A 19,340-nucleotide genomic window follows, 5' to 3' on the forward strand; every position below is an offset into this window, starting at 1 on the left:
TCTGTTCATGGGTCTGCAGATAGCTGTTAGATACCCTGCTCCAGCACAGGCCTCTCCCAGGGTAACAGCCACTTTTGGGCATCCACCTGCTCCTGTGTGAGTCTACTCCAAGGACTGCAGATGGATCTCTGCACCCCCACGGATCTCCAAGGGCTGCAGGGGTACAGCTGCTTCACCATGGTGTTCACCATGGGCTGCATCTCCTGTCCTGCTGCTCACCTTAGGCACCAGGAGAACCTCCTCTCTTCCTCTCCACTGATCTTGGTGTCTGCAGAGTTGGTCCTCTCACATTCCACTCTTCTCTGGCTGTTAATAAAAGCTGTGCAATACTTTTCTTTTTTTTCTTCTCCTCCTCCACCTTCTCCTTATTCCTCTTCTTCAATATGTTATCACTGAAGCATTACCACCCAGATGCTGAGGAAGCTTCTAGCAGCTTCTCACAGAACCCACCCCCTATAGCCTGCACTTCCAAAACCAGGACACAGAATCCAGTACAATCAGCTATCCCAAAAATCCAATGATGCCCTTTTGGATCCTTGAAATATCCTCTTCGTGAGGTAAACTATGCCCAGGAAGCACAGGGCCTCTGGGCCAGTCACAATGTGGTGTGTTTGCCATTCATTCCCAGTCAGAATCACTTCAGCTTCCAGTACAGTCAGCTGTCCAGTTTCCTCTGTCACCTCAGAAACAGAGACGTATTCTTCCGCTACATATCTTGATGGCAACAGGGTACACTGAACACCTGTGTCAACTAAAGACTTAGGTTCTTGTGGGTCTGATGTACCGAGCCATTAGATACACACAGACCAATAGATTAGACTGTCCCTTTCCCCCACCTGGCTGGAGGCAGAGCCTCTTTAGTTCTGGTAATGGTATTCATTGATATTTCTTGTAAATATGAACTGGACATCCTTTCAGGACTGGAAGCAACATCAGCCCTTCTATTCTGTCTGAGGACTCACCCACTGGAAACTGGAGCTGCATTTATCCTTGAAGAGTTTCCTCTGATGTTTGTTCTTCCTCTCAACTCACGCACCTGTGCTGCCAGCACAGAGCTGGGTTTTCCATCTCACTTCCTCATATCCTCTCTGGGGTCACACAGCAAAAAAAACCACAGGTTACCTTGTGGTTTGTACCCTCTCTCTTGAGCAGAGGGGTACTTGTTCCAAATAGTCCAGACTCTGGTCCACAGTGGAGGGGCATGGGACTTTTCCTCTCTAATCTGCTGAAGTCTTTTGAGTCTGTCTGCAGTCTTGGACAGTCTTTCCACAGGCAAGGTGCAGGTCAGTACGGAGGAAAAAAGATGATCACCCCACGGCTGTAGCTAGATAATCACCTAAAGCACTCCTATCATGGACATCAATGCCAATAGCTGGTGTACAACAATCATGTGCTCCATACAAACTTCTGCCACGTGGATTGTGCACACCCGACCTCATCTGGATCTGCAGGAGACTGCACATTATTTGAGTTCCTAGAAATTACCTCCAGAACACTCATTCTCCCAGGTACTGGATACCTTCCTCCATGGTGTTCCACCTGCCTGGGTGCACTACTAGATCATCCTTGAGAGAGTACCTTCCTCTCATGTTTGACAGGAGTCACCTCCAAAGGCTGAGAGCTTCTCTTCCCTTCCCAATGCCCTTGTCAATGCCCAGATCCTGGGACAGGGATTCCAGCTGCTCAGCCTTATTACCATCTAGTTTCATATCATGGGTCATGATATGGCAGCATTGGAGCAGCCAGGGCAGACTGGCAGCTGAAATCTTCTTGCACAGCCTGCAGCCCACCTGGGGACAGGGATCAATGATTATCTCTGGACCTGCCTTTTCCTCCTGTTCTATCAGCATGGGCTGTTCCTGCAGTTCAGCTGCAGTTTGAGTAGCCACAGTGGCTGTTGGTCTGATTTCCTCCTCTTACCCCTGAGGTGTCTACTATCGAGCAGCAGTCAATAAATAGGAGCCAAAGCCCAGCATGGTGCATAACTTCTTGCCTCTCTGCGACTGCTACAGCATTTTTATTTCAAATATTCTGCTTCTTCATCAGGGTCCTGCAGTTGTTCAGAAGCGAACTTTAAAACCATCGGAACAGAACAGACCTCCAAATGCTGACCCATTTTCTCCCACATTCCATACCACTTATGACTAAACACCCTTAGTGCAGATGACCTTCTTAAAAATCTCTTTCTTGACTAAACATGGTGAAAACCACACAGAGGAGACCTGGCAGGCATAGCAGCATGAATGTGCTTTCCTTAACATCCAAAGGGAAGTCAAAATTCTCAAAAGCTGTTGTAACAGGTATGAAGAAGTAAAAGGGAGTATAAGGTGGGGAAAATCATCCTTCCCTGGTCCCCTCACAGGCTAAGTATAACTAAAGAATTCCCAGAGGTTGCACCAAAGGCCAGGGTAGGATAAGAACACTGAGCACACATTCCAGATTACTTCCTTGCCCTTGATGTTATCATGTAACTGATATCACACACTACAGCAAAAAAACCATCCAGATCCTCTTCTTTGCTCTGAAAAAAGAGCACTGCAGTGGACACACAGTGCACACATGTAAGTACATACACGGTTATATACCCTGTATACCCACATGAACAGATCACAGCGTGAGCAGCAGTTCTGTACATAATAAAACAAATGCTTAGACCAAATTTGTTTCAAACTCACTCTAGTTAGATATACTGTTATCTGAACCATTTGACCCTGTGCTGGACACCAAATAAGGTTGCTGTGGTTTAGGAATGGTGTCCCCTAATTTAGTGCTCCCACTGAATCACTTCAAATCAAGCAACATTTGTTCACTTACCCCTCCCCCTGCCATGAGATGGGGAGGAGTAAGCACAAAAGATTAAGGATTGAGGTAAAGATTATGGGTTGAGGTAAGAACAATACAATGGAAACAGCAATGAGGTAAGAAACTAAAAGTAATGGCAACAATATTAATAACAGGGTGTACATGAAACGATTGACATGCAAAAAAGTTCATCACATAGCAATCTGCCATACATGAACTACCACCACACTACCCTCAACTGGAAGAGATGCCCTTTCCCTGCCTATGGCGATGATGCGAGGTGGTAGAGAATAACCACTTGGCTACTGCAAAAATTACCCCTGTCCTGTCTGTAACCAGGACATAAGTACAGCAGCGTATATATACATGGAGTACACACAACCTAAAATGTGTCAGGCATTTTCAAGCTTGCAAGGCAAGTTCTTGTTTGAGTTGCTTGCTTGCTTACCCCATACACCACATCCAGGAGTAGCTTCCTAGTCAGCCTCTCACCAAAACCTTCAAAGCATGCAACAGATCAAATCAGACTTATCTTAAGGACTGAACTCATAAGAAACCATCACTGCTTTCACTCAAAGTGCAACAGTAAATTCATGATGAAGCTCAGAAAAGACAAACTATTTTGGTTGTGAACATTTGATTACATAGAATCTGTAAGAGGATAGCAAAATTGACTAAATAATCTTAAAGGCATCTGTATCACTTCCTTTCAGAAAAAAAGCTTTTCATCATGGCATAAGCGACATCCCACCTACAATAACACCTTTCTCCTCAGTGTTGACAGCCTCTTCTTCACAACAAAATTGTGAAATGAAGTTAAATTTAAAAAGTTTCCTACTTTTGGTATAAAAGTTTTTTATACCAAACTCTTTCTATGTAATTATTTATTTGCCTTCTCAACTTCTGTTCTTGTACTTGACTTCTTTTATATTCCTGCTTTTCAGTCAACTTTCCAAAGAAAATGAGGTTTACACAACCACCGCTTGAATTTGTTCTCCAAATTGTCTCAGGCACACCCTCTTCCCAATGCAAACAAGTTTTACAAAGGGGTGAAAAACTCAAAACTAAATTGTTAAAGGTGTCAGGAAAATAGTTGCATAAATGGAGAAGAAAATCCCTGCAAATGACTCTGCTGAATTTAGCCAGATTTTGTAATCCAATATAACAGACAAAGTCTTAAAACACTAGGTATTTCTAATTAAAATTGCAATCATACTGTGATGCTGGAAAACATGGCAAGTGATCACCTTTGACCCTTAAATGTCAGAGGCAAGATGAAGTTCGTTCTCCATGAAGATGAACAACTAACATCAGTTCTCTTGGAGAGATCATGATAGGACACACAGCTGTGTCTTGATTTCAGCTTTCAGTGATAACAGCCAGTATCATCTACATAGACAATCCTTACTCTGATTTGTGCTATCTGGAGGTCTTGGAAAGCAGGGAAAGAAGGTCAGTCTCCAAAGAATTTTTTACAAAAGAGAACAGGATGAAAGCATTAGTCAGGAAGGAGTACAATGTCACCTATGGTAAAGGCACCTACTAGTTAGGATCTGCAGTCATTTACATAATGATTTGGAAAATACCTTATCAAAAATAAGGACATATCTCCAAAAGGCTCTCTATTGTCCAGATGCAGGAAATAAATAGCTCGTCCTGGGACATCTGAATTCACACAACACACTTAATGTTTTAGCAGACGAATTACATATGAAATGTTATAAATAGAAAGTACAGGCAAAATCAGAAAAGCCAAATGGAAGGAGACTCTAGGACACTTTGGGACCATTTATACTTGTCATGGGTTGATGATGTCTGGATGCCATGCAACTACCAGAGAATTCACAGAATGACTAGGTTGGAAGAGACCTTACAGATCATTGAGTCCAACCCATGGCCAAAGCCATTCACTTCCTCCCCTACGTGGCTGGACAGCCGAGAGTACATCTAATGAAAGGTTTATGGGTTGTGATAAAGAATGGGAGAGATCTCTCTTTAAATACCATCATCAGCAAAAAAGGCTCTAATTAAGAGACAGGAATTAAGTTTATTATTAACAAAATCAGAGCAGGATAATGAGAAGTAAAAGAAATCCTTAAAAACACCTTCCCTCCATCCCTCCCTCCTTCCCAGCTCTACCTACCCAGTGGTGCAACGAGACAATGAGTGGGGGCTGTGATCAGTTCATCGCGCATTATTTCTTCTGCTGCTTAGGGAGACGAGTTGTTCCCCTGCTGCACAGTGAGGTCCTTCACACAGGAGACAGTTCTCCATGAACTTCTCTAATGTTAGTCCATCTCATAAGCAACAGCGCTCTGTGAACTGCTGCAACATGAGTCCATCCCACAGAGAGCATTCTCCCCTAACTGCTGCAGCATGGGTTAGCCTTCCACAGGGTGCAGTCCTTCAAGAACAGGCTCCTCCAGCCTGGGAGCAAGGCCCCTCTCTCCGTGTTATCTCCCACGGGGTCACAGTCTCCTCTCAGACATCCACCCACTCCAGTATGGGGCTCCTCCATGAGCTGCAGGTGGATCTCTGCATCCCTGTAGACCTCCATGGGCTGCAGAAGCACAGCTGCTTTACACCATGCTCTTCACCACAGCTTGCAGAAGAATCTCAGCTTTAATGCCTGGAGCACTTCTCCCCCTCCTTCTCCACTGACCTTGGTGTCTGCAGAGTTGTTCCCCTCTCATGTTCTCACTGCACTCTAGTTGCAATAACAACTCCTTGTTCTTTAATTCTTAAATATGTTATCACTGAGGCATTGCCACCATTTCTAACTGGCCTAGCCTTGGCCAGTGGCACATTCATCTTCACAGCTACCAGGGACTGCCTCTGCCAGACACTAAGGAAGCTTCTAGCAGCTTCTCAGAGAAGCCCCCCCTGTAGCTTCCCACTCAGAATGGTCTGTTCACAGAAACAACAATAATCCTGCAAGAGCAGAGTCCCAGGAAGGATTTCAGGACTCAGATTATTATTAGACACAGAGATTTGGCTTTGTTAGGCACTTTGGAAGCCTCACTGAGAATAAGAAGCCAAGTGAGTGGCACACAGTGTACTAGTCAGAAAGTCACTTCTCCACATCAACCTTCTCTTTGTTTCTGAAGAACTTCTCAAACCATCTACTTGGGCATTGCTGCTTTATGTGGCACAAGAAATCATGCAGAAACATGATGCAGAAGAAGGCAGAAAAAAATAAATGAAGATAAAAGTAATGAAAATTATATGACGATATTTGTGGATTCTTCTTGAAAATAATAAGTAAAGTGCCAAAACCACAAGAGACATGAAACTCATGGCTTGAGAACAGCATCATTGCTTTAGATAACTGAGAGGAACTGAGGCAATGCCAGCTGCACAGTGGCCTAAATATTAATAGATAAAGGATGAGAAATGGGAGGGTATAACTCCCATTATGCCATCCCATTTAATAAGCAAGTGATATTGCCTTTCATTACTGCCCTCCATGTCTTACCCACAGGAATTCTACCTCCTTCAAATGACAACCAAAAAAACAAACCTGGCCTGCTTGGTAACAAGTATTGACTCAAAAGATTTCTGCCTAGTCATCACTGCGATTGAAAGATACGTGACAAATAACACAAGCAAAATAATGAACTAGTGAAGGCCTATGTGTTCTTTCTTATAGAAAATTCCTGTACTAAGTTGGATAACATCTAAAAATTGAAATGGCATCTTGTGACAAAGATAGTTTCTAATTTTTTACAGGGTTTAAATGAATAATCATTTTACAATTCTAAAAACTGCTAAATGACATACTCATTCTTGGCATACAAGTAAGCTCTTACCAGGAATATAAGAGATTCTTAGATTTGTACTATTTCTTAGTATTACCAATTAATAGAACGTTTTTAATTACCAAACCAGAAAAGTATTTTTCACTTTTGCTTTGAGAGCTTGTTACTAAAAACATTCTTTATTCCTTAACTTAGATATTTTAATTAACAAGTATGCAAGATGGGAAAGGGAGAATGTGAGAAAGGGAAGAATATGGGAAGAAATCTTGACATGGCTTCGGAATGGTACTCCCCAAGTCAAAACCCCCACTGAGATTCTCCAAAACCACACTATTGCTCACAGTTGCTTCCTCCAACAGTTGCTTCCTCCATTTTTTCAATCCCCATGGCAGTGCAATGGAGTTGAGAATTGGAGGAACAGAAGGCAAGGATCACAAGTTGAGAGACGAACAATTTAAAGGGAAGAACAATGAGATAAGAAAACAAATAGTAACAGCAATAATGCAAATAACAAAAGTGTACATAAGTGAGGGTGATTTACATGCAAAATGCTCACTCCCGAGCCTAATCCAACTGCAGCCATGTTTTCTCAACCAGAAGGAACATCTTTTCCCTCGAAAATAGAGAGTCTGCTTCCCCATTCCTGGCATTGACCTGAGGTGGTACATCATAACCTTGGGGCCTTGGCTGTGCCACCTCACAGCTACCACAAAAAATTAACCATTTCCTGGTCAAAACCATCCTTCTTTCTTGTTCATGTTGCTTTCATTTTTCCCCTTTTAATTAACAAAATTCTTAAAACCTACATTTAAATAATAGTGTAAAGGCTATACTTTGTCACCTTCAATTACACATTGATTCCCCGTATTGATTATACTGGGAATGTTTTATCTAATACTTGGTGCATCAAATTAGTTTCAATATTCCAATTTTGTTCTCTATCAATTTTTTCAATTTCCACTTTTTGCACAAAAAATAAAAATCAGGCACTGAGAGACACTCCTCAGATAAGGGAATTTTTCTTCAAAACTCCTATGTTACATATCATGTACTTCCTCAGAAATGCCATGCAATAAGCGTTTCACAAATAAACATTATGTAAATATTTAAGTTGTTTTAATAAACATTTTAGAAATAGAGTATCAGTACTTTCTCTCTTGATAACAAAGTGTTTCCAGGCAGGCACAAGTATCCAATTACACTAGTGGTTGGCATTCCCCAGGGTTACGGAGTCTTTTAAATTATATCATGTTTTTCACTGGCTGTGTTCCTCAAATTCAGCTGCCACTCTATTGAATACAGTAGGCTAAATGGGCATGCAAATCCTCAAACACCAGTTTCCTTGCCTAGCACTACATTCTCCATTACTACAAACTATGATTATCCAGGCTTACATGTTACCACTGTATAGGTAAGAAGGGCAACAGACTATGATTGCTATGGTATAAGACACAGTAATTTTTATAGCTAGCTCATCATGAGAAATTTAGCTGGATATTTCTGTGCCGGACTTCTAAACACCAAAAATTTGTTCAGACATAATAGGGGTACAGCATTTATTAGGGAAGAAGTAAGAATAAAGAAAAATTAGACTAATTACATAAATTACAACTTTAAAAAATGAATACATAGCTTTTCGAAAGGCGATTACATAGCCTAAACTTACTGTTATTTACAAATACACACTTAAACTTACACATGCTTTCATAAACCAGGTAAATTAAAGATACAAATAAATAAATTTCTGCAGCATTGAGATTTTAGAAATTCTTCTAAAAACATATCTGTGTGATGCTCATGTTCCTGTCAGATAATTTCAAACAGATGACTAGAACAAATAGCTATTATTTCCACCTTGCAATAGCTGCTGAATGATTGAATCTTGAGATTTTTCATAGATGATCGATTATATACTCTTGTACTCAATCAAGCATAACTGGAATGATTGCTCAAGGGAAGACAACACAATTCCATATGTCACTTATCATGGTTTCCTAGATCACAGAGCAGATTGCAGTCAATAGCTTTTCAACCTACATGCCTATTTCAGCTTTGGAAAGCACTGTAATAAGACATATTCTAAAACTGAATACTCTGAAGAACACAGATGTAGAAAAGACAGCTCTTGACAAAAATTACTAAAACTTACCTTACTTATCACAGAATCAGAAAACATTATGGTTGGGAAAGAGCTCCAGGACCAGCAAATCCAACCTTTGACTGAACACCACCATATCAACTAAGCCACCAAGTGACACATTTAGTTCTTTCTTGAACACTTCCAGGGATGGTTACTCTATCACTTCCCTGAGCAGCAGCCCATTACAATATTTAACGACCCCTTCAGAAAAGAAATTATTTTTTGATGTCCAAACTGAACCTCCCCTGACACAGCTTGAGGCTATTTGCTCTCATTCCAGTATTTAACAACCCTTTCAGTAAAGAAATCCTTTCTGATGTCCAAAATGAACGTTCCCTGGCACAGCTTGAAGCCATCTGCTCTCATCCTATCACTAACCGACTGCAAGAAGAGACCAACCCCATCTCGCTGCACCCTCCTTTCAGGCAGTTGTAGAGAGTGACAACATCTCCCCTGAGTCTCCTTTTCTCCAGGCTAAACAACCCCAGCTCCCTCAGCTGCCCCTCATATGGCCCTACTCTCTACACCCTCCACCAGCTCTGCTGCCCTTCTTGGACACATATTCCCACACCTCCATGTCCTTCTTGAAGTGGAGGGCCCAGAACTGAACACAGGACTTGAGCTGGAGAATCATCACTGCACAGGGGGACAATCACTGCCCTGGTCCTGCTGGCCACACTATTGCTGATAAAGACCAGGATGCCCCTGGCCTTCTTGGCCACCTGGGCACGCTCTGGCTCCTCTTCAGCCAGCTGTCAATCAGCATCCCCAGCTCCTTTCCTCCTGGGCCACTCTCCAGCCACTCTTCCCCCAGCCTGTGGTCCTGCATGGGGTTGATGTGATCCAAGTGCAGGAACCAGCACTGGCCTTATGGAACCTCACAGCAGCAGCGTGGGCCCCTTGACCCAACCTGTCCAGATCACTCTGCAGAGGCCACCTATGCTCCAGCAGATCAACACTCCTGCCCAGCTTAGTGCTGTCTGCAAACTTACTGAGGGTACACTCAATCCCCTCGTCCACACCAGCAATAAAGACACTAAGCAGGACTGGACCCAGCACTGAGCCTTGGGGATTCTCAGTAGTGACTGACCACCAGCTGCAGCACCATTCACCCCCATGCTTGTTACTGTACAAGCTGGCTTGTACTGATAAATAAGAAACCCAGCCCGGTTTCATAAATCGGGTCCTTGGTTAACAGACAGGGAGCTTCACCTATCACATTCCATCCTGGCCTGCAGAAATCTCAGGAGCTGGGCTGTGCTGGACAGGAGCTGCGCTGCGTGAGGATCATACAAATGAGCTGTCTACATCTCGGAGTTTTGAATTCCCTATATAAGAAGACTCTCAACAATAAAATAAACTGTTCATCACATGGACCTTTGAGGTGTGTGTGTTGTCCCTCTCTCCAACCACCAACCCCATGGAACATGTGGAATTAAACATAATACATGCTCTGGGCCCAGTCTCCCAACCTTCCAGTTCTTAACCCACTGAAGTGTGCACTTGCACAAGCCAGCTTCTCCAACAGAATGCTGTGGGAGACAGTATCAAAAGCTTTACTGAAGTCCAGGTACTCAATATCCACAGCTTTTTCCTTATCTACTAGCTAGGTTACCCAGTCATTAAAGGAGATTAAGGTAGTCAAGCAGGACTTGCCATTCCTAAAGATATAACTAGTGAATCTGGTAGTATTATTATTATTATTATTAATGCTACTGTGGCTGAACATAATTTAGTAACAGTTTTCTTTGGATATTAGATAGATGCTACTTAGCATCTAAAAAAATCTCAGTTCAAAAATGACTCAGTATTTTCTCAAAAACCTTCTGACAGATATAGGAGTTATAGATAAATAAGATAAAGATCCTCTGTGATATAAAAATAATTAGACAACACTAACAATTAGTAGAGCAAATATTTAGTAGACAAAACATCAAAATACTGTTGCTTCTCATGCACTTTTTACTCAAGTTAATTTCATTTATATGCCTTCTGAAATGTAGAAATTTATTTCACTTTGACATCCTGTCAAGATGTCTTAAAACTACTGAAAATGCTTATTTAGTACAATGCCCTTACCTTTTTTTTTTTAATACATTATTTTACTGTTCCAACAAGCTTTCAACAGCTGGTATCAGAAACAGGCAGAAGAGTAATGTGTTACTCTACCAAAATACAGCATTACTTTCTAGCTGCAGTAGTTCTGCACTATTGCACACTACCAAAACAAGTCATTACCTTACACAAAACATTGACAGAAATGTAAAGAGGAAATTATCTCTTAGAAATTAACAAGAACTGTTAAATCACCCTGTGGACTTGTTTCAGTTGACCATGGCCTCCATAGAGGCCCACCAAAATCCTTTGGTATCCTTCATTTCTTAGGAGATGTCCTTAGGGAAAGATTCTAATCCCTTTCCCTTACATTTGCATGAATTAGTCTTTGAGGGGAGAATGGAAAGAGAACTTCTGCTAATCATACTAAATACTGGTGCTACATTATTTCTTTAAAAAAATTATAAAGACATGCCTTTGCCACAACTGAAAGCTCTGCTCTGAAAATGAATTATACAAGGAAAGGGATATGAGCTGAATTACACATCTCACTAAGAAATGAAATGTTAAATTACATCTTCACAGACTAACTTATGCCAGAATGTAAACATGAGCACTACACCTGCAGTAAAAATACTATTACTGTATAAATTGTGAAATGCATTTCTGTTGTTTACATTAAGAATACAAGTCATTACAACCATTAAATGATAACCTGGACAAGCAGTGAGGAATCTGAAATTAATTCTGGAACTGTACAAGACAATCAACACTCATTTTTGCCAGGTGTATTTCCTCTGATCTGCCATATTCGAATCTCAAAATAATGATCTTACTTTTTGTACTTAAAACACTGCAAAAACTGAAATGTTAAGTACTGAGTTCATTATTGTCCTCTCCTTGCTCTTCAGATGAATTCCACAGATGGCAAATAGTAGGAAATGTAGTTTGATTCAATTAATCTCCCCTTTGATGAATTCTAGACAACAAGCAAACACATATTTCAACAGAAGAGGGATATTCTCAAAATTATGGGAATTGGGCTAAATTACATGGTAAAACCTGCGTATTCAGGAAATACAGCTCTCCCACAACCTTAACTAACCTAGAGTAAGTTTAACCAAGTTTGAGTGTGAACTGAATTTGCAATGTTCTTCTATTTTAGAATACTATAATTTGTGATTTTTTTTTAATTTATTTCTGTACTTGGAACTAATCGTGTACACAAAGCATCTAAAGAAGACCACTGAATCACAGAATCACAGAATCTCTTGAGTTGCAAAAGACCCACTAGATTTATCAGTCCAACTCTTGGCCCTCGGCAAAAGACACTCCAAGAGTCACACAATGTGCCTGAGAGCACTCTTGGAATACTTCACGAGCTCAGACAGACTTAGTGCAGTAATCACTTCTTTGAGCAGCCTGCTCCAGTGCCCAACGATCCTCAACTGAAAAACCTTTTTCTGATGTGTAAACAAAACATTTCCTACTGAGCTTCATGCCATTTTCTTGTGTCTTGTCAGTGATCACCAGAGAGAAGAGATCAGCACCTGCTCCTCTGCTTTCCCTCATGAAAATGTTTATTTTGCAATGAGGAGCGCCTCAATCTCCTCTTCTCCAGGGTGAATAAACCAATTGACCTCAGCTGCTCCTCATAAGGCTTTCCTTCCAAACCCTTTACAATCTTCATAACCCTCCTCTGGATACTCCCCAATAGGTTCATGTCTTTCTTATACTGTGGTGCCCAAAAGAGCACAGATTATTCAAGCTGAGGACCAGTAAGTGCAGAGCACAGCAGGACAATCACCTCTCTTGACCACCTGCTGGGCTTGATTTGCTCTGCCTGTCAAGGCACATTACTGACTCATATTCAACTTTCCATTGACCAGGACCCCTCTTTCCACGGCAATGCTGTTCAGCCTCTCACTCCGTGGTCTGTGCACATATCCAGGGTTGCCCCATCACAGGTGCAGAATCCAGCACCTGACCTTGTTAAACTTCACACAACTGGTGACTGACTATCTCTCTAACTTGCTGAAGTCTCTCTGCAGGGCCTCTCTGCCCTCAAGGGAGACAACAGTGCCTCCCAATGTAGCATAATCTCTAGGCTTACTTTCAAGTTCTGCATCCAAGTTGTTAATGAATATGTTGAACAGAACTGAGGATGGAGCCCCATGGAACCCCACCTTTGACTGAACACTAGCCTAATGTCACCCCATTCACCACAACCCTTTGCGCCTGACTCATGAGCTAATAATAACCATATTATTGCATAATATGGTTATTTAGCTACAAGCCAAACATTTTGTCCAAAAGGATACTCTGAAAGCCAGTATCAAAAGCTTTGCTGAAGTCTAAAAATATTACATCAACTGGCTTTCCTAGCTCATATAGGTGGGTTACTCTGTGATGACATGGATACAGATGTAAATATGAAAGATATATAGATGACATTTACTTCCCTGTAAGACTGTCCTTCATATACTTTTTTAAAATTTATTTTAGTGTGGCTGTCTGTGTTTCACATTTCCCCATCCAGCTCACATTAGGGTCTGGCACTTTCCTTTTACATCAGGTTCTGAGTTACCTGAGCATCTTTTTTAGCAGTGTCCCACCCAACTGTGTTTTCAACACCACCATCTCTTCTCATGACAGTCCTTATTTTGCAAGTTTGCAAACAACTCTGCGCAACCTCTTTTCCCTCAGTCAGTCATTCTGCTCCCTTATCCCTTCTGTTCTGCTAGATGAATCACTCTGGATGCTAATATGCTGCTTTCTACTGTAAGATAGGTGCAGATGACATGCTGGCATGGCTTAACTGTTCAAATGTTGCATGACATTGTTTGAAAGATACGAAGGTATGGCTATGCTAAATAACAGCAAAGGCTTTCATGTGTCACCTGTTTTCTTTTCAATTCCCTATTTTCCTGTAAAATTGTAAGACTCTATGGCTAAAAACTCCCAAAATGCAATTTTTCACCAAGTTCCCATACTGGAAAGTAGAAAAGGAACAGAAATGAATAATGAAATGAAATAGAAATGACAGCACTCTTCAAACTTAACTAATCAGATGTCTTATTTCTGCAATAACTAGTCTATTCAAAAATTGAAAGTTTACCTATTCAACTAAGAGATTAAGAAAGGATTAAGATTAAATAATACATTGTATATCCACTAGACACCAAAAGATGCATACAGTTGGTAGTTAATGTATCTTCAGCAATTAAAAATTCAGCTATATGAATATTGCAATAATTTAAGTTTTTAAATTATTTATCTTAAAGTGGCAGAAAATATCACCATTTAAAAATAGCATACAAGATGCAAGTCATGAAAAATTGATGTGAAACAGCAATCTAAGACTTGAGCTCACTTTAAGCAAAAGTAGTAATGCAAAAAAATTCCTACCAAATTCAAGTGAAGGCAAAAAAAATTTCATTACTCATTCCACCAATTCTTAATTCTCAGTTTTTATTCTCTCTGAAGTATACTAGCAAGCTGTATAAACTAAAAAAAAAAAAAAAAAAAAAAAAAGATAAATCAAATCACAAAGGAAAAAATTAAGTTCTTTCTGAATCACTCCCTTTTCCCTTGTTTCCCCCTTTAATCTTTCCTTTTCTGCTACACTTCCCCTCCCAAACTTCCCGGTGAAAATAAATGTCAGATAGTGTTCTCTTAAGACAGAAAAATAATCTCTAACTGCATTTTACTGTATTTGCTGGTTAATATATCTCCACAGTGAAACTAACACTTAGAATCTATCATATCAACATAGTCATCATGATCCAAGCTGCAAATAATAGAGTGTGTCACTGTCAATTTTGCTTTCTCACACTTCCTTTCCTTCACTTCATCTGATTTTAATAATCCCTGTCAAACCACAAACAGTCCAAATTACCTTCTTGACACAGAAGCTTTCAAGGAAGAGACAGAATCTCAACTTTCATTTAGTGACTACAAAAGCAAGCTGTCCGACTGGACAAATATTATTTTCACTCTTGACAATCTCTGTAGTAAAGCGTGCTTTTTAATTTTCACTGTAGCTGCCAAGGGTTTCAGATAAGCTTCTTGTTCAGCATAGATTGACTCACAGGATTAGCAAACCAACAACTGTAATTGTATTTAAAAAATCCAGCAGTTTTGAGGAAAAAAAAAAGAACTCAAGAAATGACAATCGCATGTCATCAGCCGAGTCGAGAAAAAGATTAGACAAATAATTTCAATTTAGTAGATCTCATACGAAGTTTCAAAATCATTTTACATTTTGAAGATTGACCAAATGGCTGTTCCTAACAACGTAATATAAATCAGAATTTCAAGGAGGACAAATTTATATTCAAAGACACTAGCAACAGTCTAAAAAAGGTTACCATTTGACAACGGGAAATATGTTCAAGAAAAACAAATTCTGCAGAAGGATGTCATCTACAACCATTTTCCCCTTTGTTGGCTTGTTCTCAAAGTAAGCTCAAGAACATAACACTCTGCTTCACCTGTATCAATTTAAAATTAATTGATTTCTCTGATGAGGCACAGTATTGTATAATTAACATTATGTTATAAGTTTATGTGAATAATCAAAGCATAATACATTTTAATACAAAAATTTTCTTCACATAGACACACTGGTCTCTAATTATCTGAAAGTCCACTGCTTTCAATCTTTTAGCTGAAAGTTGTAATCAAAACCTGTAATCAGGTTTTGAAATGCTACTAGCTATGAAAAAAGAAAACATAACTAAGATGCTTGCAATCAGAAGACTCATGTGAAGTATTTGTTCAAATACTTCAGACGATTGTCCCATGCATGAACTTAATTTGTAAGCCTAATCAAAGCCATTTTAAAATATTCTTTATTGTTGTCTTTATTGACAACTAGTCAGTATATATCAAAACAATAAAAGCCCATCTTTGATGAATCACAACAAAATGTAGACACATATGCACAGAAGGTGTTTAAAGTTCCACAGCAAGAGAATTATGCTTTCTACTAATACAGAAGCCTTATAGTGTTCTTTCAACAGTTTGGACGGTAAACAGCTCTTCATTAAGACTCACTCATCTTCATGGCCAGATATCTTCCTCCTTGCCTTCTGATTCTGTTTTTCTTCCTACAGAAGAGTTTCAGGAGCTTACTGTTTTCCTTTAGCACAGCTAGTTAAAGCACAATGTTGATACTCAGCAGGATATTGATTCTACCACAGGTCTGCATCAGATTGATCTGTATGTTTTATTCTTAAAAAACTATCTGATCAAAAGATCACTTACAGGAGGAAAAAAATTATAACACAGACCAATAGTATTGTCAGTTTTAATTAAAAGGACATTGATTTAAGCCTCTTTATGTGAAGTGCTTAGCCCTGACTATGACTCGACTTCCAGTTAATGACCAGTTTATATTCAGAGCAGAACTCATGACTGCTGCCAGGTACATTAAAAAACTCCACAGATTATATATGATTTAGAGTTTAAACACTACTGAAGAGAATAAAGACAGAAGATACGAAAGACATCTGTGGAAGACTCTATTAAACTACAAATACACTGACTGATATGAAAGTAGGTCTATACCACATCTAGTTAGTGATTATCAAACAACATGTCTAACTGGTTTTCAGTTGTGTAACCATTAGGGAAGATTAAAAAAAATGTTAAGGCAGAGCCTTCTCACTAATTCACAAGCCATACGTAATTTTTCCACCTAGTTTTTCAGTGGTAGCCTTCCCAGAACACCCTCTCCATATTTCAGTTCAGCTTTGCTAGTTGATAAATACTTGACATATACTTGATAACTTCATAACATTATAAGATCTTACATCTTTATTTCTTCGCAGGAAGCACAAGTCATCTCAACTAGGATGCTACAAAAGCAAAAGGACACACAACCAAGTGGCAATTTTAAAGAATACTTATCCTCAGTATTTTTCTATTCCTGTTGAAGAATAATGAAAGAAAAATAAAGGAATAGTTAACAGTTAAAGGAACTTCCTTCTTATTAAAGATATTGTAAACAATACCTTTAAGCTCCAGCCTGAAGCTCTTTATCATAGAGCAACAAAGAGTCCCACAGCTGCCAGCCCATGAAAGAAACATAATGTATTCATGATGAAGTTCATTTACCTTTATACTGTTACTACATATGCCATGGAAATGCCACATGGTTCAAGCATACTCAGAGATAGTTCTAATACATTCAGCTATCTTTTCTGGGAAGATGCTGTGTCAAGAATATTATTTCAAGATATGATAGAGGCAAGAGCACAACAAGGGAAAGAATGAATCATTACTAAATGCACTGGGAAAAAGAAATAATTATTTGGAGCTAGACCAGGTCATAAATTACTGTGCAAAAAGGAAAGACACTTAGCTGATTTGTGATGCAGAAAGGGCTTCTTCCTCCCTATCTTAAAAATTCTACTATAAAATTTATATTCGATTCTTTAGTGCCAAAACCGCTTAGCCTTTGGTTTCATGATTAAGAGGGCAAGTGTTCATAAATATCTTGTAATTGAATACCATGCACTGTATTATTTCTTACATAATTACAAGACTAAAATTACTTGTGTAACCAGAGAAGAAGTGGAGCTACAGTGTAAACAATGTGCACTACTTGCCTATTACATCATAAAAAAACTCCACTGAAAACTAAAAATCAATTTTTGGTTTTTTGAAGGAAGACTACATTTCAAGATTATAGAAAGACAGGAGGACATCACAAACTAAAGGAGTAAAAACTTTTTCCCAAGATCACACATTTTAGCAAATTTCTTTTTCCTTGTATTAATTTCAAATAATTTTACATCTTTAAAAAAATAAGCTATGAAAGATTCAAGAAGGAAATTTATATTACAATCAAATTTTTAGGATTTACTCTGTATCTTTTTTTAACTGCCTAAATCTGAAATAAGTAAATAATAATAAAGTAATAACTTTAGCAGAATATCCTTCAGAAGCATGAGTTGTCATCAAATCTATTTTTATATAACAGTTTTACAGTGAACCAGAGATTTAATTCAATTCCTTTAACCTGTAAGATAAATTAAGCTTGTTGTGACCCAGCCAACAGCAAGTGGTCCCAAACCAACACTCTCTTCACTGGTACACCACCATGAAGCAGTTACCAGAAAAACCAAAATATCCAATGAGAAAACTAATTAATGGCACATAGTCTGAATAAGAAAAAAAGTATTTGAAGATAGAAAGCTGGGGTAGCATTTACTGAAATGACATTTTTCCTAGGTAAGCTGGTAATAAGTGATATCACAACACCCTTATACTACTCTTTGGAACTAAACATTACTCAGAAACTTTAAGTTTGTTCCAAATAAGTTAAACAAAAGTCAATAGCTTTGCAAGTGTGTATCACACAAGGGTATTTAACAAATAATTTGATTTTTAGTATCAAGGCAGACCAGAATGATTTTTCCATTTTTTTCCTCTATCACAGTGTGCACCAGGGATATGTTTATTACATATAAGAACAAGGAAGGCTTATTGCTCACCATTCCCTGTTACCTGGTGGTTACGTGTGTGAGACAGCACATCCAACAAACCCCGACTGAACATCAGCGGACACTGTGCTTTGCTGTTCGGAGCTTACTTTTATAGGAAATTCAAAACTCCCGAGTCTGAACAGCCAATTGGTTCATTCTTTATGCCCCTAGACCTTGAACCAGCCACATGCTTGCACCTTAGGAAAGATGTTATTGGTTGAAGCCCCTGTCAGTCAGCCCAGGGGCCAGTTTATGGAACTGGGCTGGGTTTCTTATTTATAACGAGATCAATGATCCGTACAAACCAGCCTGTAATTTAATGCAACAACAATTCCCTATATTTACATTACCTGACATAACTTACATATACCCAGTCAAATGGCATCTTAAGAATTTTAAATATTGTAGAGACTGCTATTCTGATTTCAAACAATACATTTATTCATAGTACTAGATGATTTAGCTCTCTAAACCAATTCTTCTTGGAATGATCACAACTCTTTCTTCAAATTAGGTTTTTGTATCATTACGCACTAATAGCAACACAATAAAAAGAATCGTGAGAAATTCATTGACTGTACTGAGAAAAGAGATTCAGACAAGTTGAACAAGAGACCACATTTTCTGACCCTTTTTTCACAGGATCTACCAACCTTCTGAACCAGCTACTTAGCTTGTTCAAGCCCCTTTATCCTTATTTACCAGGCAGCTGTATGAGCACTGATGGTAGCATGGGGCTGAAGTGAGTGACTGGCACAGGCCTGACAACTTGGCAGCAGTACCAGTTTGTGGTAGATTAAGTTGACAAAATGATGATGCAAAATATAGATTGCCTGCATTAGACTTGAAGACCTTGAGGAACCACCTCTATAGAGTAACTGAAAGGACTATGTTTACATATGCATGCTAAAATACCTGCACAGAAAGTTCTATTACATTTAACAGCAAAAAAATGGGAAAGCATATGTAAAAAATAACAAAAACTCCCCTATTTACGTGCTTTTGTTTCACATATTTTAAGCAATTAAAAATCTTTTAACAAGCTTTCTGTATACTCTTGGTTTAGGCAGTAGTGTTCAATAAAATGGAAGT

At 39.2% G+C, this 19,340-nt stretch overlaps 1 protein-coding gene and 1 long non-coding RNA gene across 10 annotated transcripts in view; one reads left to right on the forward strand and one right to left on the reverse strand.

Annotated features, from left to right (window-relative positions):
- Positions 1-19,340, reverse strand: part of KIAA0825 (KIAA0825 ortholog) — a 265,760-nt gene that overhangs the window by 237,664 nt on the left and 8,756 nt on the right. The gene's annotated exons all lie outside the window — the stretch shown is intronic.
- On the forward strand, positions 13,078-16,735 carry LOC135291426 (uncharacterized). Its single transcript, XR_010354223.1, has 3 exons — positions 13,078-13,149; positions 13,546-13,613; positions 16,590-16,735. It is a non-coding gene; the product is annotated as an uncharacterized LOC135291426 (long non-coding RNA).

The sequence above is a fragment of the Passer domesticus genome, chromosome Z (genome assembly GCF_036417665.1).
Source record: "Passer domesticus isolate bPasDom1 chromosome Z, bPasDom1.hap1, whole genome shotgun sequence".
NCBI classification, from domain to species: Eukaryota; Metazoa; Chordata; class Aves; order Passeriformes; family Passeridae; genus Passer; species Passer domesticus.